We start from the raw sequence: 22420 nt of genomic DNA, 5'->3' as shown, positions 1-22420 counted from the left end.
TTCTCAAGTTTTATTTTTCTACAATAAAATTCAATGCCTGCCCATTATACTATATTTATTTATAGATGTGCCTTTCATCCTTCCAAACAGTATGCCTTTGCATCCACAGCACCGTGTCTAAAGCTTAGCATATTTGCAAATAAATGAATGAAGAAGGAGTCTTAGAACTTATCGAAATATGCCTTGTACATTAGTCACTGGTGTTTATGTTTTTCTAGCTAGTTTTTAATTTATTAATTGTTTGAATCCTTAATATATATGTCCTACCACAGTGATCAAAAGCATAACTCTAAAAATTGTCTGAATCAAATCCCAGTTCAGCCAAATGTAGCGGTATGATGTGATCTCTGCTGGTGTAGCCAGAGTCTCACTAAAGCCAGACTTTCCATAGACTAACAAAGGAGTGCTATTCAGAATAGCAATAGGAAATATGGGTTACACTGTACTCATCTCCTCTGATAATGAAGTACATACTACATTAGAAAATAAAGAAGTTCCTTTTGAAAGTATTTTAGGATAAGTCAAATCCATAGGTAAAAATAATGGTTATGTTGGATTATGAGATATGGGAAGTATTCAGTGTAGAGTCTGAGGATGTAGGGAATCACGGTAACCAGGAAACTGAATATCCACTCAGCACTGTAGAGGAATAGAGAGGTCTATTAACTATAGGAAGAGAGGAAAGTTAGTAAAAAATATTAAAACTAGAGGAAAATATAAGGGCAAGCTTACAGTAGTGGACAGATGACCACAGACACTCATCTCTTAAGTAGTGACCAGGGATAACAGGGCATGCGCAGTGATAAGTATAAAAGACAATATTTTCCAGGAGTGTCAGTACTTAGGAGGTCCCTAATGCTTCTGGCATACAGAAGTCACTTATCTATTTACTTTGAATCAAAGACTCCTGGATAGACGAGATTATAGAGGTTATTATGCACAATAATTCCAACAACAGACATGAATAAAATTACCACAGGGGATCTTGGTGAGAATGGCAAACTCAAAACCCACCAGGAAAGGAAAGCAACATAAATGAGTGTTTCTATAGGAGTCAGATGCTAGTGTGCATATTCGTGTGAAACGGAGTGGAGCAAACTTTACCTAAAGGTATTCAAACATTTGGTTTTATTTGCAAACATTAATATGGAAGAATGAAAAATGATAGACATAATGAAGAAAAATAATTAACTCACATTATTCTGCACATATTTACTTTTAACTTCTCACTTGAGGACAATGGTTTGAACCTGGAGCATCAGCACCAGCTGGGGCTTATTAGAAATACTAATTATTGAGCCTAATATCAGGCTCACTGAATCAGAAATCAAAATATGGCTGAGCCATTGAAAATCAAATGTATGATTCAAATATTGTCCTATACCTTGTCTCATAAGAAATCCTGTAATATGGAGTCTACTCCTGTGTATTAGATTCATGCTCCATTTCATTGAGAAAATATGTGGAACATCTCTTCTAGGCCAGCCATTCTCTTTTCATCCTCACCTTGCTGCAGGAAAATATCTACTTCATCTCTGACATGTGATGATTATACTTTTAAAGACATTTAAGTGATGCAGAGTTGACTCTTACATTTGGATCATCCCATATTTAAATATTCTTAATTTTAGGCAGTTGTTCCCTTTTTTTGAACTGATATTGATTCTAAGAAACTTCCATATTTACACACTTCTAAATGTAACTTCGTGTTTTAACTTCCTAATTTAGCTTATTTTAACTCTTTAAAATGATTATGTAAAAGCTGTTTCCATGTATACATACATTTATAAATATAGATTTACCCTCGAAAATGTTGTTCTTTCCTAATTATCTGCATTTAAAAATCTGTGCACCATGTTTCCTATTTATAGTCAGTTTAAATGAAAACAACAGCTGCCCTGGAAAAATAATTACTAGGAATGAACCAGGATATAACTAAGCAACTATGGGCATTTCCTGGTGAAATAAATATTTTTGACTGCAAGCAACTCTGCATGTTGAAATGAGGATAGAAAAACATCTATGGGCATGTCGCTCCTCTTTCAAATGCAACCAGATTTTAGAATTAATTAGATAGCTCTATCTCCATCTGTACTTTTATTACTTGTTAACTACCAAGCTTCCATGATTCTTGCAGTGCAAATGTAGAGCACTGATATATTAATGTGGAAAAAAGGCTGAACCTAAAATGTATATATTGTCTAGCTTGGTGAATCAAAAGTAGCATTAAGCAGTCATTTATTCTTTTAAATTTCATTCAACTCTTTATTTGCTTTGTGTGTTTTGTTGACTTTCAATCTGTCTTGGTAGGCCTCTTATTTGAAATCTAGTGAACTAGAAACAGACACGTCCTGTTAATGTGTGAAGTATAGGATTAAGCCTAATACTGAGAGTGCATAGTATAATTTCAATATGTGTTTGTGTTAAATTAGTGAATAGTAGGGTGGGTGTCTATGCTCGAAACACAAACATTTCTACTTGTTGAATCTTGTTTTGATTTTTTACATTTGTTTGGTTTCTAAATGTTTTTAAATTATGTTTTAAGTTACCATTTGAAATGTACATGGTACAAAAATACATTCCAAAGGGTGTATGGGAAAATAAAGCTCTATCCTCCAGCTTGATTCTATGCACCAATTTTCTGGTAAGAGATTTTAGTGCTCTTCAAAGTATTTTCTATCCCTGTCCTATTCCCATCTGTAGCACACGACTGACAATTAATATCTGAAAAAATATACAAATATATACATACATGTGTGTATTATACAGAGGTATGATGTTTAAAAAATGCAATCTCTTCTGGCCTTATTTTTGTTGTGTGAGTGTGGGTATAGGTATGTTTTTATGTTCATTTTATTTTAGAGATACTTCCAGAATATACATGTCTACTTTTACTGTTTAAGAGCCTCCAAGCATTCCATAACTATGATATTGTTTAATCAGACCCAATTATTGGGTATTTTGACAGTTTCTGAATTTCCTTTGTAACAAATAGTGCTGCCACAAGCATCTTTTACGTGCATTTTGGGGGACAGTATTGTGTATATATCTGTAAGACAGAATCCCCTAAATGACATTGTTGGGTTAAAAGGTGTATGTCTTTTAAAAGTTTGATAGGAACTGACAACTTGTCCTCCAAATCAGTGAGTATTAAAAGATGACTAGATTGCACATGGTCTGTTCAAATCCAAAATTTCCATCAACCCCTTCAACTCTAGGTAAACATAGAATATTAGTTTATTAAAAAAATAAGTTTGCTATTCAAACAGCCACTACACAAGTGCTTTTTTTCCTGTGTCCTTTAAGTCCTCAAAAATATAATCTAAGTTAAAATATTGTATCTGTCAGGCAGGCATGACTTTAACACCTAAGCCCTAGGCCTCCTTACAATCACATTGTCACACATTATTCCCCCTGCTCCAAAGGTGTTGAACCAAGTTGCAATCCTGATGACAATGATTCCGAGCACTCATTTACCTACAACCTTGTCACAGTTGCCTTTTCTCAGATGTGGTAATGTTTGCCAATGTGTCAAGAAAAGTAAAGGTGTCTCATTATTACTTTCCTAGTCTTTATTTGATTATAAAAGTGGCTGAGGGTCCTTTCATTAAAACTCTAGATTACATTATGAATGTATCTATTATTCTTCAAGAACAAAGCTAATAAATAAATTAACTAATTAATTTTAAAGGAATCATGCTAATTTTCTAATTATTCATCCAATAATATCATGTGTCTTTTAAGTAAGCCCCCTAAGACAATTGATATGTAGGCAAGTTTTATTTTAAAAGTCCATAAGCAAGTTACTAAAAGTTGATGGGAGATGAGTCCCTACGGACAAGTGAAAAGGCAGAGAAGTCATTAAAGTGATAAGGTGTTAAGATTAAAAGAGCTAAATATAGGGAATGTTGATGGGACATATACATTTTAATGAATAAAATATGACCCATACCTTGAAGAAGAAAAAAAATGTCCAAAAATAAGATTTAATGAACTATTACAAATAATTAGACACTGTGCTAGGTGATTTCCTTGCCTAGATATTTTAAGGTAAAAGTTAGTGTTACAGTTTTAGAGAACAGGACATGGAGCTAAGAAGTATTACCCACCTAGTCAATGATGGAGGAAGAATTTAAATACAAAGTCTTTTTCAATACCTGAGATTCTTTCCACAGTACCATACTAGTTTTTACCAAACATGCAGATCTAATGAAAATCAGAACAGTGTTCTGAAATCATGATGACTATAGAGATTGATAAGAATTCTAGGAGGGAAAAAAAAAGAGAGAGAGAGATCAGTAGGTGTTTTGCATTTTACATGAAGGAAATTGTAAATAGTCTCCTTTTACACAATGAGTAAAGAAAGATAATTGACTTTGGAATGCAGACCTTGGCATCAAGAACTATGTTCCAAACTTCCCCTCTTTAACAAATGTCTCTCTCTATATATATCCATCCATTGCCAACAACTTAAATGTATTTGGTCTTCCTATAGCTGTAGGTCTTATAATCGTTGATATTCTCTCTGAATCTGAGTTCATTGTAAGTGATTTAATGTGACAAGAGACAGAAAAAATTGCATTGGCAGACTGTTACTAAACTTAATTACTCACCAGATCCAACCCCAATCAATTAACCACAGCACTACACAACATAAATTCTGGATTATCCTCCATGAGAAAGGTTGCCACTCCTGTTTCTTCCCAATTAACAACTTCACTTCTTTCCATTGACTGTTCTGAGCCATGGTCAGTAAATCTGTGATAATTTACAATAATCATGTTTTATATTTATATAGTAGTTGCCATTTTTCAAAGCCCTTTCACATCTACTAACTCAATTCAGCTTCACATTCAGTAACTCATTAATCAAAGCAGGCAACATTATCTCCATTTTTCAGGTGAGTAAAATGAGACTTACAGAGAAAAACAGCTCACCCAATGTAATATGCTTAGGAAATTTCAGGTATCAGACATGTCATATCGTCCTTAGAGATCACTAAACTCATGGATATTTTCCTGAAAACTCCTGAATATAACACATGAAGAACCAGAGACTTAAAAATTTCAGTGATAGGTTAAAAGCTACACACCTTTGTTTTCCTCTACCCATATGCTCCTTAAACTTTCCTTTTTTTTTTTTTTCTTTTTTTTGTTTTTTGAGCAGTGTCTTTCTCTGTCACTCAGGCTATAGTGCCGTGGAATGATCACTGCAATCTCTACCTCCCAGGTTCAAGCAATTCTCCTGCTTCAGCCTCCTGAGTAGCTGGGATTACTAGAGATGGGGTTTCACCATCTTGGCCAGGCTTGTCTTGACCTCCTGACCTCGGGTGATCTGCCTGTGTTGGCCTCCCAAAGTGCTGGGATAACAGTAGTGAGCCACTGTGCCCAGTCTGAAATCTCAATTATTTTAACATGTCTTTTCAGAATGCCCAGTTTATTTTGATGCTTCCCATTTTAGAACACATAAAACATTTCCTTGCTAGAGAAAACTAAACAGTGTAACCAAAAAATAAGATGGCATCCACCATCTTCCAGGCATGCATGATCAGCCTTAGTCATCACAAGAGCCCATTTTTGGTAGGTTTAGAAAAGTTAAGTGAGTTGCCTAGGTCCATTACGTTATAAATCTAGTATCAGAAACCAGATTAAAATATGACAATTAATAGTAATAATGATAACAATAACATAATTAAAATTAAATTATTCTTATACATAAAATAGAGCTAAGTGATTTATACATATCATGGAATTTCATGATCACACTGACAATCATAATAAATAACAATAACCCTACTTTATAGATGAGGAGAAAAAGACACAAAGTAGTCATTCCACCCAAAGTTTTATAACTTGTATGTAATGAAACTTGGACTTGCACCTAATCAGATGATTTTGTTCTGATTCATGTTTCTATATATCAAAGGGCATAATGATTTATTGTCAAATTTCTTGTCTGATTGACTTACATATATTGTGCTACACTTTCCAGAAGTTGGAACAGTGGACTCTTTATGCTTAAGAATCGTCTTGAAAGTCAGCCTGTCTCCAAAATAATAATTTATGGATAACTTGTAAGTGCTAAGTCTCATACATAGTACGTCAAATCTACAACTGTGTGATAAAATTAGGAGTATCCACATTTTATAAATAGAGAAACCAGCCCCAATAATTATATAAGTAGACAAGCCAGAATACAAATCCTTTTCTGCTGCTTCCAAGGTCCTCATTTTCCACTATTCCATAGTATCTCTCTTACATTAATCATGTACTTATGATGTTCTGAGCAATCAGCAGATATTTAATACAAGGGCTTGTGTCTGACTTTGTGGAAACAGAAGAATCCTTATTGTGTAATTGTATTTTCCTAAGAAGAAAATAGAGGAAGTTGGGGAAAAGGCTCTCCCAAATGATTTATAGTTCATATTAATGAAAAATCTTACTGAATATAAAATACAAATTATATGTAATTATATATTTACAGAGTTACTTATTTTGCAAATGATACATTTTAGACATTAAGACTCTCTAATCAACATCAAGAGATATGGCTATGTATGTTCAACAGCCTAAGTCTGATGTTGTAGAAATGATTAATGAACACATTTGATAGACTTATAGAACTCAGGAAGCAAACTTTTAATGAATAATTGTTAAATAAAGAGTTCAGAAATTTTTATGTACTCCATTATCCAAATGGCTGGATATGATGGCTCATGTCCCATGTGGATCCCACTTTGGAAGGCTAAGGCAGGTGGATCACTTGAGGTCAGGAGTTTGAGACTAACCAGGTCAACAGGTGAAACCCAGTCTCTAATAAGAATACGAAATTAAGTGGGTGTGTTGGAGTGTACCTATAGTCTCACCTACTCAGGAGCCTGAGGGAGAAGCATGCCTTGAACTCAGGAGGCAGAGTTTGCAGTGAACTGAGATTGCGCCACTGCACTCCACCCTGGGTGATAGAGGGAGACTCTATCTCAAAAATAAATAAATAAATAAAACATAAAGTATATCAGGCAAGTCAAATTCCATATATTGCTCTCAATATCAAGAAGCAACTGCATTAAGGGGGAGAAAATTAAACGGAAAGAATACAAGATGCAGTAGGCCCTGTGTTGGTACATTGAATAAAATATTTTTATGAGGATGATCGAGGGGCCATATATTAGAAAGAGAAACAAAGTTATATAGAAAAGTGGTTTTCAAAGTATGGACTGCCAGCCTCAGCATCACTGGGGTTGTTGCTAAAATACATATTTTGGTGGCTAAATCCAGATCAAAATAATTTAAATTGTGGAGGTAGCCACAATTAAAAGTTTCCATTTTTAGCAAGCCTTTTAGGTGATCTTGATTTACATTCTAATTTTGAAAACACTGAGGTAGAATAGGACTGTTTTCCCCTTCTGGGGTAAATTGCATTACCGATCATGACGCTCCATTATTCTCCACATCTATGCCATTTAGAAGTAATTTTGCAGGGCTCTCCAAAGTGGGTTCAGTTTAATGCCTGACTCCTGGTAGGGGCAACGTGATTTCCTTAAGCCAAAGGGATGTTAGAAATATGGTGCAATAATGTACCTATAAAACTGAACCTTCTCTTACATGTGTCTTTGTCATCACCACACATGCCAGTGCTAGATGCTGGTCTCAGGAAAAGAGACTTGAGGACAGCCAGCACTGAAAAACTGACGCCAGCACGGCTGACCCCAGGTACTCGAGAGACCTCTAAAGACAAATAATTATTATTTTAAGCCACTGAATTTTGAGGACAATTTGTTACACAGAAGTCTGTTGTCATGGTTAACTAATACTCCTTATCGCAAACGAGGAAAAAAATGTAACACTTTGTAAGCTTGCAGTAAAAAATTAAAAAAGAAATAGAAGAAGAATAGAGAGTGTCTCACAAATCGGATGACACTGTCTTGCTTTCCCACTTTATCACTGTGTTGTTTGCGGGAAGTTACTACATTTCTAAGGTTTAGTTTAATTGAATATTAGTTTATTAAAACAATAGCTTCTTTGCAGGATTTTTATAAATATTAAGCTGGTGCAAAAGTAATTGCACTTTTTGCCATTTAAATTACTTGTAATTGCAAAAAAAACTGCAATTACCTTTGCACCAATGTATATTTTAAATAAAATGAAACAGTGTGCATAACTCTATAAGTAGTACATCGTAAGCAATCAGTAAGTGGTAGCTATTGCTATAATCATCTGAATTTATGTTACATACGGGACTAGGGAGTTTTAATATTGTTCACTGAAATTTCCCAATACTCCTTATAGAAAGTATCATTCTACTTCATTTAATACTAGCAAAGAAGAATTAGAGGAACAGAGATGTTAATTAACTTGCTCACCATCACATAGGTAATATATTGTTATTTAATTTTTTAAGTCCATGCTCTTATAAACAAAATATTGCCAATTTTTTTCTCCACAATGTTGCCCAAACCTACTACTCTACCAAAAAAAAAATGAGGAGAACTTAATATATAAAGGTATTCTGTGAGCAATTCTGATATACATTTTATACTGGAGAATTTATACTAGTACCATAAATAAACTCTTCCATTCATTTAAGTCATGTCTGTGACTATGAAATCGGAAACTCAGCTTCCTACTTTGATGTAATTTCATTTGTCTGTTTTTGCTTCTGTTGCTTGTGATTTTGAGATATTATTCAATAAATCACTGTTAAGGTCAAAATCAAAAAACTTTTTCCCCTTTATTTTTTTCTAAAAACTTTACGGTTTCTAGTCATTCCATTTTGAGTTTATTTTTGTGAATATTCAATTTCTTTTTCTTTTTCCCTTCCTTCTTTCCTTCCTTCCTCCCTCCCCCCCCCTTCCTTCCTTCCTTCCTTCCTTCCTTCTGTCCTTCCTTCCTTCCGTGTGGATACCCAATTTTTCCAACATCATTTATTAAAGAGATTACTTTTCCCTTTTGTGTAATCTGGCACCCTTGAAGATCAGTTGACCACATACAAGGGTGTATTTCTGGTCTACCTGTTTAGTTCCATTAATCTATATGTACATTTTTATGCCAGTGCTATACTGTTTTGATTACTATAGTTTTGTAATATTTGAAATTACAGGAAGTATGATACATCCAGCTTTATTCTTGCTCAAAATTACTTTGAATGCTGGAGTATTTTGTGGTTCTATATGAATCTTACTGTTTCTTTACTATTTCTGTAAAAAAAAAAAAAGAAGAGAGAGATTGGGATGTTTTAGATACTGCTTTGAACCCTTACATTACTTTGGGTATTACAGGAATTTTAAAAGTGTTTATTACTTGAATTCATGAACACAGAAAGTCTTTTCATTTGTTTGTGTCTTCTTTAATTTCTTTCAGTGTTTTATGGTTGTTAATGTAAAAATATTTTACTTCCTGGGTTGTTTATTCTTCAGTATTTTTTTATGCTATGTAAATAGGAGAGTTTCATAATTTTCTTTTTGGTTGGTTCATTGCTGTTAATGTATGAAACACAAGTAAGTTTTGCATGTTGATTTTCTATGCTGCAACTATACTGAAAATGTTTATTAGTTTTAACAGTTTTATTTGTGGGGTCTTTAGAGTTTTCTGCACATAAAATTATGATATCTAAAGAGATAATTAATTTACTTCTTTCTTTTGTTTAATATTTTCATTCGTGTGTATGTGTTTGCGTGTTTGTGTGTGTGTGTAACTGTTGTGGCTAGGATTTCCCTTTCTGTGTTAAACAAAATTAGCCAGAATGGGCAACCTTGTCTCATTCTACATTTTAGAATTCCTACAAAGCAAAGAAAATAAGCAATAAAATGAAAAGGTAATCTACAAAATGGAATACAATATTGATAAAGGATTAAAATAAAAAAATAGGGATATACTGTAACTAAATATTAAAACAAAACTAATAATCTGGTTAAAAATGGACTAAATACCAAATAGATATCTCCCCAAAGAAGATACTATAATTAGGCAACAGGTTATGAAAAGGTGCTGAAGGTCATAATCATCAAGAAAGTACAAATCAAAACTACAATGAGATAATTCTTTGTACTGTCAGGATAGCTTTTACCGAAAAAAAAGGTAAGCTGGCAAGGATACGGAGAAAAGGGGACATGTATAATGTTTGGGGGTGTAAAAATGTAAATATTGGCAAGGGTATGAAGAAAAAGGGACAGGTGCAATGTTGATTGGTGTAACCATTACGAAAAACACTTCAGAGTCTCCCTGAAAATATAGAAATAGAACTACCTGAGGATTATCTGTAATCTCACTTTTGAGTATATGGCCTACCGTTTTTGACAACATGGAGGAAATGGAAAGTCATTATGGTGTGAAATAAGCAAGGCACAGAATGACAAATGCTACATGATTTTACTTATGTGAGGAGTATAGAATATTCAAAAACTCACAAAAGCAGAGAGTACTGTGGTAATTGCCAGGAGCTGGAAATTTGGGGAAACAGGGGGGTATTGGTCAAAGGGTAGAGGGTTTCTATTAATGCAAAATGAGTATGTCCTATATAAGGTCTATAGCTGACAATAATGTATTATGTGCTTGAAAATTTGTTAACAGGCCAGATCTTATGTTAAGTGTTCTTCTCACAAAATAAAAATTAAAAAGATAGGAGGAAACTTTCTTTTAGAGGTAATGGATACGTTTATGGCATTGATTGTGACGATGGTGTCACAGATATATACTTATCTTTAAACTCATCAAGTTGTATACATTAAATTTGTGTAGTTTTTGCATAAAAAAGGAACAGCTTTCTGCCATAGCTCCAGAGAAATTCCAGCATGAAAATATTTTAACAATAAATTGAATGTTAATATTTTAATGATACCTTGATACCATACCAGATAAATTGGCTGTATGTGATATGATATTGCCAAAACCACCAAAATTATCAAGTGCAACTTAACTTTGGAGCTTGTATAACAAGATGCAAAGAAAATGTAAAATCAATGACAATATAATAGAGCAGAAAATGCTTGGAGTTTGGTTCTAGGCATACTTGGTTTTGAGTCTTGTATCTGCCACTTACGAGCTGTATAAATACGAACAATTAGCTTTTCCAAGTTTAATTATCTCACCTCCAAATACATAGATATGTACTAGATATGTATCTTAATGTTTGTTGTCAGAATTATATAAAATACATGTTAGTTCTTGTATTTAAGCATTTGCTGTCATTTCACAAGTATTAAGTTAGTTTCTTTCTCCCAGCCCAATAACATAAGCAAGAGTAATTTATTTTGTATTAATTCATAATTCATTTATAGATCATATACAAATGAAAGGAAGATAATACTGTTTCCTAAGTCTCAATGAGGGTATAAGCAGTGGACGTAATGCAGGTAGACTATAAACCTAGGTAACTGAAATAACCAACCAAAATATTTACAGTAGTTCACACAGATCCAAGCAGAGAAATTTCATCAGTTCATTCACAAGTGTAAAATGGTATGCAAAGTAGCCTAGACCTTCCTAAGCAGAAGACACGTATACCTATGCCATTGCAGTAAAGCCAAAGAAAAATGAAAGTTCCTGATTTTGTCATGTTACTAGAGAAAGTCTTCGTCATCTCTAGTATCCAATGGGTTTCAATATTTTATGTGGTCTCTTCCCCTTGTAAGCAATCTTACAGTGTAATTGCATTGGATGATTACTTTAAAATTATTCATCATCACCCCTTTTAAATTTTTGCTGTGCTGTAAATTTGTATTTTTAAAAAGTCAGGTTTTAAAAGTAAGATGCATCTTTACTTCCTAAGGAATTAAAGTGCTTAGGTGGGAACTGGTTTTATATATAAATTCCACCATAATTTTCATAAGTGCAGGGATTTAGTCTATATTGTTCATTGCTCTGTCTCCAGAGCTCGTAAGTATACCAGGTACCCAATGATATTTGCTGTGGTAAATTGATAGGCTTCCAAAACTGGAACCATATTTCCCATAATCCCCTTCCTTTTATGGTTCTAGCTGAGAGTAGGTAAAAAGAAAAAAAAAATACATCAGATTTTGAAGGCAGAGCCAGAACAGTGACCATTTTTCTATGAAGTAGTTGTGGTCAGATTTGCAAGACCAATATACAGGTGGTGGGAGGTTCCAGCTTGACCTGGCTTTTTACTGTGGGAAGATAAACCTGCAGGTGTTGGGTTCCAGCTCATCTTTGCTTTCCCCTGCTCCACATCTAGCATTTTTATCCAACTGGCAGGCCTGCCAAAGCCCATTACCAGACACGAAGGTGATACAGAGGCAACACAGCTTTCCTCACCATCTCCCTTTGGTGATCACTCAGAGATGGATGCACCTGACTTTCCAGATCCCCTCCCACTTTGAAAAAATAATCAACCCTGCTGAATTATGGGCAAAAGTAGACAAATTAACTCACAAAAGCAGAGGGAGTAGTGTGGTAATTCTTAAACCTTCAACTCTCTTCTCTAGATCTTTTTTCTTTAAGTCCTCCGACAATTACTAAGCTTTACGTACTTCAATAAGTATTTTATTTCATAATACTCTTAGTAGCTCTGCTTCTGGTATCAAATCCTGACTAATACAGATATTGGTATCAGCCCAAAAACAGTCTAAGAATAGGAAGGGTGCACTTCCTCTTCTTACAATGTGTTAGTCTATCTAAAACATATCTTTAGACTATAATTCTTAGAATGATAGTCTCAGTTACACAAAATTACTTCTAACTGTGTTTAGAGTATTGACCCAGAGTATCCTGACATGCTGCCGGAAGTAGACAGGAGACTGTTTTGCAAACATCTGTGGATAGACTTTCATTTAATGAAGTAAACCCAACAAGATTCACCAAAAAACTCCAAAGCTATTAGGACTCTGCACTAGAGGAAGCAAAATCCGTTTGGATTTTAAAAAGAAAATAAATACTTCAAACTGAAAAGGTGACTGTAAGCCTACACATTTCTATCGGCAGAAAACAGGCTAAAAAAGCTTCTAGGCTACAAATTTAAAACATTTCTTTTAGAAATGGAAGGATGACTCAGAAAGCAGAGCTGTGAGGCCCCTCACTATAAAACTACTATAGGGAGCAAACCCACCTAATAAATATCCATTTCCTGCCCTTGAAACAGTAGTATTTGTAGCCTTTGCTTTTTTACCACTTTTTGAACAGACGTGTCTATTAGGGTTATTGTTTCTCAATTTATTTTTGTTTGTTTGAGTCATATGACTTGCCTCCTAGCCCACACATGTCTTCATTTGAATAAAAACAACCTTGAAGACAATCCTGAGGAATCTCATCCACACCTGGGTGAAATTTAAATATTAATATCTTACCATTTGATGCTGAAGGATAAGATTTTAGTGTCCTGAAAGAAATTAGTATATTTTATCCTGAAGAAATGGGAAGATCTTGTGACCACAGAGTAGACTGTGGTGGATGGAAGTTGGCCCAAATGTGTTGTCATTCCTTCTCTTTCATCTGAGCTGGCCTGTGTCTTGCTACGACTGATGGAATAAGGCAAACAGGACTCTGTTGCTTCAGAGAGTAGCCTGTAAATGGACTTTTAAGAAATTTGCAACTTCTTTTTCTAACTGTCTCTTGGAATCCAGCTTCTATGCTATAAAAAGCTTAGATGAGATAGGAAGGTCTCTTGGAGGAGAATTAAAGTGCTCTAGCTAATTGTCCCACCTAACAGGCAGCACCAACTGCCAGTCATGTAAGTGAGCCATTTTGGAGGATCCAGCCCTGGGAGCCTTCCAGACAACTGCAGCTCCAGCCAAGACCACATTCAATAGAATTCCAGCTGAGCTCAGTCAAACTCAGTTATGAGAGAAAATAAATGACGATTATTGTTTTAAGCTACTGAATTTTGTGGTGGTATGTTAAAGTTATATAGAGACATACATATATAGCTACAATACTTGTTAAATGATTTCCAAGGGTAGGGAAAACTACTTTTGAAATACTCTTATGTTGTTTCCTAATATCCATTCCCCCTACATGCATCCTTTGAAGTCCCTTTTTGTAGACTGTTTTCTGAAAACTAGCATATTTCAAAGTAATATGCCTTGGTTAAACAGAAGTTCATTCCAAATAAAAAATGTCCAAACTTGAAACTTGACCAAACCATTTATTAGTTGGGATACCTAATTAAGCCACTGAACATTTTTTATCTTCAGCTGCAAAACTGTTTTCTTTTAAAATGGAGATAGTAATTCCTACTTCATGGAATGTGTATATGGATCACATAAAATATAATACAAAAAACATTCATTAATCCTTCTATAAGCACAAGAACTTTGTTTATTCAATAATATTAACTGCTACTATTAATATTTGACAAAGGAGGCAATGTCTTGTTGGGTTGGGTTCATGAAATGAGCATTTGTTTTTCACAGCAGAAGAAAGCAGTTGATATTGATTTATGCTATTTTTTTTTTTGGTAATTTATTTAAAGAATGTTGAGTTACTTTTCCCAGGAAAGACCTTCAATTTTTCACAACTAGTGAATTTTCTGGAAAACATTTTCTGGGTACATGGAATTGAGCACATGATTGTATGAGGCAATACACAATGTCCTACACACACACACACACACACACACACACACACACACACACACACACCCCCTCATCATTACAGCGTGGAATGTTTTGGCGAAGTAGCTGATGGCAAGGTACATCTTGTTTTCCTAAGCCTAGGCAGATGAGTTCCTTGCGTTTTTAGCCAGGTACCTATACAGTTGATGCTAATCTCAATTTGGTCTCAACTCTGTACACTTTGGAAGAAGATATGGCTTACTAGTAATCAAAGTATTGAGAAATACCTGGATTTTAATTTGCTTTTCCCTCAAGCTAAATACAAAGCACAATTTAACCCTAAAACTTTTAGAGGGGGGAAATATCAAGATCTTGAGTCTGACAGAATTTGAAAAAAGCACATGAATTCAGTTATATATTTTGCGAATGTTAAGTCTATTTCTTTCATCAAGTAGAATAAGTTAATGAAAATTACAAGACTGCAAAAAGAAGTATGGGTTGCAGGCTGTAGGAGGGTTGCCGGGTTGTGAAGAATGGAGATGGTAAAATATAAGTAGAAAAAGGTAGGCATGGATGAGGTCCCTGATTCCTTATACTCAGGATGCTTCTTCGCAGGATGTGAGGGAGAAGTAGTAGTAGACTCAACTGCTGCAGTGAAGGTTACATGTACGTTTGCCTGAATTTAGAGCTTGATTCATTTGCAATTATTGAATACCTATGAAGGGCCAGGAACACTGCCAGTCCATGAAGGTGAACTAGGCTATTCCAAAAGAGGCAGTACAGGATCATAATTAAGAAACTGGGCTTGGAGCCAACCCACATGATTTTGAATCCAGGCCTGTCATTGCCTTATTTACTGTGCAACCTCAGGAAAGTCACTTAACCTCCAGGGTCTCAGCTTTTTCATCTCTGTTATTAAAAGGTGGCAATAATATCCAGTGCCTTGTGGGATTGTGGGCAGAATAAAACATATTTCTATATTAATACATATTCAAAACTTAGATCAGCACGCTAACAGCCCAGGCCCTTCATAAATGTAGATTATGGTAATCTCTTGTTGTACTTCACCCCTTCAAAGGCTTTTTCTGACATCCACTGTCTGTCGGATCAAGTCCAGAATTTTACTCTTGCCATCTTTGAATCAGAAAGCAGATTCTGATTCTGTTGGCCCAACACAGGGTCTCAGTTTGTAGATTTCTAAAAAGCTCCCAGGTGATGCCAATGTTGCTTGTTCACAGACCACCATTTTGCCCACTTGGAGATCAGACAGACATTTACGTAGATATTAGTGATAAGGGAAGACAAATATAGAGCAAAAGAAAAACATAAGAGCATTGTGTCATAACTTTAATGTCAAGGGCACGAAGTTTGAATATGACATATGCAGCAGAAGGAGATCAGAGAAAAGATGGAGAAGCAGAATTGTTAAAGTTGCAGGGCAGAGAAGGAGCTTTTGCTAACTGCTGTGCTGAGAGCTCCACCACAGAGATGGAGAAAACACACAGGGTTATAGCATAAGGCACTGGGTTATAGCAACAGGAAGTAAGTTCTAAAAATTTATACACTCTTTATACTGAATGGAGATAGAAAATTATCACAAAATATGTTGGTTGAGCAGAATTCAATTTTTACAATGATTTTATTTTAATTTATTTTTAGAAGTATTATTTGCCTCATAGCAAGTATAAAAATAAAGACAATATACAAGTTTTTAGAATAGAACTGTGCCCAACACACAGTGTTAATGTTAGCTATTATTTTAAGAGAGGAATATATTTGTGGAGAAAATGATAATTTGAAAGTGATGTATGAATAGCAGTGGTGAGAGCAGGCATCCTTGTCTGGTGCCACATTTCAAGGGGAATGCTTCCAGTTTTTGCCCATTCAGTATGATATTGGCTGTTGGTTTGTCATAAATAGCTTTTATTATTTTGAGATACGTTCCATTGATACCTAGCTTACTGAGTGTTTTTAGCATAAAGGGCTGTTGAATTTTGTCAAAGGCCTTCTCTGCATCAATTGAGATAATCATGTGGTTTTTGTCTTTGGTTCTGTTTATGTGGTGAATTACGTTTATAGACTTGCGTATGTTGAACCAGACTTGCATCCCCGGGATGAAGCCTACTTGATCATGGTGGATAAGCTTTTTGATGTGCTGTTGCAATCGGCTTGTCAGTATTTTATTGAAGATTTTTGCATCTATGTTCATCATCGTCTCAGCCCCAAACCTCCTGAAACTGATAAGCAAGTTCAGCAAAGTCTCAGGATACAAAATCAATGTGCAAAAATCACATGCATTCCTATACACCAGTAACAGACTTAAAGAGAGCCAAATAAAGAACAAACTTCCATTCACAATTGCCACAAAGAGAATAAAATACCTAGGAATACAACTAACAAGGAATGTAAAGGACCTCTTCAAGGAGAACTACAAGCCACTGCTCAACGAAATAAGAGAGGACACAAACAGATGGAGAAACATTCCATGTTCATGGTTAGGAAGAATCAATATCGTGAAAATGGCCATACTGCCCAAAGTAATTTACAGATTCAATGCTATCCCCATCAAGCTACCAATGACCTTCTTTGCAGAACTGGAAAAAACCACCTTAAACTTCATATGGAACCAAAAGAGAGCCCGCATAGCCAAGTCAATTCTAAGCAAAAAGAACAAAGCGGGGGGGCATCACACTACCAGACTTCAAACTATACTACAAGGCTACAGTAATCAAAACAGCATGGTACTGGTACCAAAACAGAGATATAGACCAATGGAACAGAACAGAGGTCTCGGAGGCAACACAACATATCTACAACCATCTGATCTTTGACAAACCAGACAAAAACAAGCAATGGGGAAAGGATTCCCTGTTCAATAAATGGTGTTGGGAAAGCTGGCTAGCCATGTGCAGAAAGCAGAAACTGGACCCCTTCCTGACACCTTACACTAAAATTAACTCCAGATGGATTAAAGACTTAAACATAAGACCTAACACCATAAAAACCCTAGAAGAAAATCTAGGCAAAACCATTCAGGACGTAGGTGTAGGCAAGGACTTCATGACCAAAACGCCAAACGCATTGACAACAAAAGCCAAAATAGACAAATGGGACCTAATCAAACTCCACAGCTTCTGCACAGCAAAAGAAACAATCATTAGAGTGAATCGGCAACCAACAGATTGGGAAAAAATTTTTGCAGTTTACCCATCTGACAAAGGGCTGATATCCGTAATTTACAAAGAACTAAAGCAGATTTACAAGAAAAAAACTAACAAGCCCATTCAAAAGTGGGCAAAGGATATGAACAGACACTTTACAAAAGAAGACATACGTGAGGCCAACAAACATATGAAAAAATGCTCATCATCACTGGTCATCAGAGAAATGCAAATCAAAACTACACTGAGATTCCATCTCACACCGGTTAGAATGGCAATCATTAAAAAATCTGGAGACAACAGATGCTGGAGAGGATGTGGAGAAATAGGAACACTTTTGCACTGTTGGTGGGAGTGTAAATTAGTGCAACCATTGTGGAAGACAGTGTGGCGATTCCTCAAGGACCTAGAAATAGAAATTCCATTTGACCCAGCAATCCCATTACTGGGTATATATCCAAAGGATTACAAATCGTTCTACTATAAGGACACGTGTACACAAATGTTCATTGCAGCACTGTTTACAATAGCAAAGACCTGGAACCAACCCAAATGCCCATCGACGATAGACTGGATAGGGAAAATGTGGCACATATACACCATGGAATATTATGCAGCCATCAGAAACGATGAGTTTGGGTCCTTTGTAGGGACATGGATGAACCTGGAAACCATCATTCTCAGCAAACTGACAGAAGAGCAGAAGATCAAACACCGCATGTTCTCACTCATAGGCGGGTGTTGAACAATGAGAACACATGGACACAGGGAGGGGAGCACTACACACTGGGGTCAGTTGGGGGGAAATAGGGGAGGGAGGGTGGGGGGTGGGAAGCTGGGGAGAGATAGCAAGGGGAGAAATGCCAGATGTAGGTGATGGGGAGGAAGGCAGCAAATCACACTGCCACGTGTGTTCCTATGCAACAATTTTGCATGTTCTTCACATGTACCCCAAAATGTAAAATGCAATAAAATAAATAAATGGGAGAAAAAAAAAAAAAAGAAAGTGATGTATGGAATAAATAAGTTAAAGCTATGCTCTATGTGTCATTTATTTTAACACTTACAGGAAACCTAATAAATTAAGATTGAAAAGGTTAAATATATTGTCCCAATCCATATAAACTGTATGATACATAATTAGATTACCAACAAGTTTGTCTGTTTTGAAATTGTACATTCTTTCATGGCTGCGTACCAAATGTTTAAACCAAGGGTTAACTTTAAGCGATAATTTACTGACTATATAATGAAGATAATAACTTCTAGTAGCCAAGTGATTATTTATGTAATCAAGGCATAAATGCATACTAAAAATTTACAGACATAAATTATGATTGAGATAACAAATCACTTACACTGATATTCAGCTACATACCCATTCATAACTGCTGTAGTAGTTTTGTATAAATAAAAAATGCTTATAAATTGGTTGAGTATGGTGGCTTATGCCTGTAATCCCAGCGCTTTGGAAGGCTGTGGGGGGCAGATCACCTGAGGTCAGGAATTCGAGACCAGCCTGAACAATATGGTGAAACCCCATCTCTACTAAAAATACAAAAATTAGCCAGGTGTGGTGGCAGGCACCTGTAGTTCTAGCTGCTCAGGAGGCTGAGGCAGGAGAATCACTTAAACCTGGGAGGCGGAGGTTGCAGTGAGCCAAGATCGCGCCACTGCACCGCTCCAGGCTGAGTGACAGAGTAAGACACCATGTCAATAAATAAATAAATAAATAAATAAATATTAAAAAATTTAAAAATGCTTATAAATTTATTATGTATCATATTAATATCAGCAAGCTAAAATGAGAAAAACTACACATTTAGTTAACTTGTGGAGCTATTTGACATACACAAACCCTTGAAATCTTAATTGTTATAACAAGAAGAGCTTCCATAAATATGTTAATTTTCCCTTGGTTTCTCTAAGATGCCATATGAGTTCTCAACTTAGGATATTTTTGGTTTTTCATTGGCTAGGAAGCTTTGTCCCCAGGTCTTGGCATAGCTAAATCTTTTTGTCATAAAGGTCTCAGCCCAAATTCCAACTCCTCAAAGAGGACTTTCTGACTATTCATCTTAATTTTTCCTATCCCCACTCCTACACATTCAGTAATGCTGTATCATACATACTATTTTCATGTTGTTAAACAGTCATTAATATCTAAAATCTTGTTTATGTGTTTGTTTTTTGGTTATTGAATATTTCCTTCCTTGAAAGCAGGGAAACATTTCACCTTGAGAGCCATAAGTTACCTAAGTTTGAGATGCACTTATCACAACTAGATAACACCTAGATAAGTTCGATTATCTCTCAAACAAGAAAATGAAGATAAGCGATGGTCACCAGCATCATAAATCGTAACATGTTTACATAACAAGCATCATAACATGCTTACAACTCATATATATACTTTGAAGAGTTTAAAATGTTATTCCTTGTAAGTTTAGGCAATGCCCTTGATCCCAAATTATTAGCAAATTAAACATTTATTTTAGTATACTTTTAAATTTGCAATAATATTTCTCTATGCAGATTTTTTGGCATGTAAAAATAAGATTAAGCAAAGACCTACAATCAATGCCTATGAACAGGTTAACTCGTATAGGTTTTTTAAATGAGAGTCCATCATTCTGAACACAGAAGCTCTGCACTTAATTCTACTCTCCATCTCCCCTGCCAGCTACCAGCAAACTTAGGAGTAATGTTAAATCAGTAGTACGTAACTGAAATAGTAAAACAGAATCAATCTTAAATTGAAAACTATGGATATACATTTTTATGTGTTCTTACTATATAATAGGCAATACCACTGTGTGCTAAATTAGCTTTAGTTAAGTACAGGATTTCTAAATGTTTTAAATAAATTATTTAGTTTGCCATATGCACAAACCTAATGCCTTCCCTAAGTTATTATCAAAGAGAGGTGCATGTTAGGGATGAAGAAAAGAACTCACTGGGGAAAATAAGTGACAATCTCTTACTGTGATGGTCCTGCATACTGTTACTATAGTTACTCATCTTTATACCTAAAAAATATCCAAGATAAAGTCAAAGGATATATAGCATTTACTTTCAGTTTTGTAGTTAAAGGGGAAAAATTTCATCAGAAGTCCAATTCACAGTATTGCATTTTTCATACCAAAGTATTTCATTTAGTGAAAGCAATGTTCAGTTGTATTGGGCCTGTATATGTAACAAGCAGCTTAGAAGGTGAGGTGGTGTAAATATGGTCTTTTTACAAATTTTCTTTGAAAGTGAGGACATTATAACAGGCTTAATTTTAAAAACCTATAGCATAGTACATAGTGAACAATAATAACTGCCCTAATATGCTGCATTTTTAGTGTTCATATTTAATTTTAGTGTTTATTGTGGATATCCACATCTAAATCACACCCCTTCCTCTAAAATGTTTGTTTGGTTGACTGTTTTCCCTTTCGTTTTGGATTCTACTTCATACATTTGTCTTCTTTGTTAGTCATCAACAAAGAAATATGAAGCCTTTTGTATTATTCATCTCAGTTCCCAAATATTTACTGAATGCCTATTCAGATCGATTTTGCCTAAGGTTCTAGGAAGGGTTCCAAAATATGGTTCTATACTATAAAACACCACACATTGCCAAGAGAAGAATATAAAGAGATGAAACAGTAATTCACCAATGAAGTAACATTTTACATATTTCTTGAAGAGTGGGAGGAATTTTGATAGGTGGAGGGGAGTTTGGCAGTAATGGCAGAATGAACGATTAGCTAAACCAACAAAGGCATTCAAACTGGAAAAGACAAACTTAAATTATCTCTGTTTCTTGACAATATGATTTTATATCTAGAAAACCCTAAAGATTCTTCCAAAAAACTCTTAGATTTGATAAATAAATTCAGCAAAGTTTCAGGACACACAGTAATATTAAAAAAAAAAAAAGTAGCACCTGTATAATAACAATCAAGCTGAGAAACAAATCAATCAGGGAATTTTGTTTACAATATCTACAAAAAATAGAAAACCTAGAAGTATATTTGACTGAGGAAATGAAAGATTTGTACAAAGAAAGCTGTGGAACACTAATGAAAGAAGCTGTAGATGACAAAAATATCTGGAAAAATTCTTATGCTCATAAATCAGAATATTGTTAAAATGACCACATCACCAAAACAATATACAAAATGAATGCAATCCCTATCAAATACCATCATTTTTCACAGAACTAGAAAAAACAATTCTAAAATTCATATGCAACCAAAAAAGAGCCAGAATAGCCAAAACAATCCTTAATAAAAAGAACAAAGCTGGAGGCATCACATTATTTGACTTCAAATTATACTACAAAGCTATGGTAAACAAAACATTATGGTACTGACATAAAAACAGACACATACATCAATAGAACACAATAGAGGGCCCAGAAGACACAAATCTACAGCCACCTAATCTTTGACAAAGCTGAAAAACATGTATACTGAGGAAAGGACACCCTTTTCAATAACTGGTGCTGGAAAAATTAAATTGCCATATGCAGAAGAATGAAACTTAATTCCTATCTTTCACCATATATAAAAAACAACTCAAGATATATTAAAGACTCACAAGTAAGATCTGAAACTATTAGAAAATAGTAGAAAATAGTAGAAGAAAACCTGGTGAAAACTCTTTAGGACATTGGTCTAAGCAAAGAATTTGTGACCAAGACTTCAAAAGCAAAAACAACAAATACAAAAAATAGGCAAATGGACTTAATTGAACTAAAAAGCTTCTG

General features: G+C 34.9%; 1 protein-coding gene across 1 annotated transcript in view; it reads right to left on the bottom strand.

Moving 5' to 3' along the window:
* TENM4 (teneurin transmembrane protein 4) overlaps positions 1 to 22420 on the bottom strand; it is a 3057282-nt gene that overhangs the window by 2772877 nt on the left and 261985 nt on the right. The window lies entirely within an intron of this gene.

The sequence above is a fragment of the Sapajus apella genome, unplaced genomic scaffold, assembly GCF_009761245.1.
Source record: "Sapajus apella isolate SASKATOON/1434 unplaced genomic scaffold, GSC_monkey_1.0 scaffold34, whole genome shotgun sequence".
NCBI lineage: Eukaryota > Metazoa > Chordata > Mammalia > Primates > Cebidae > Sapajus > Sapajus apella.
The sequence above is the reverse complement of the archived record's forward strand: the minus strand, read 5'-3'. Positions and strand labels throughout refer to the sequence as shown.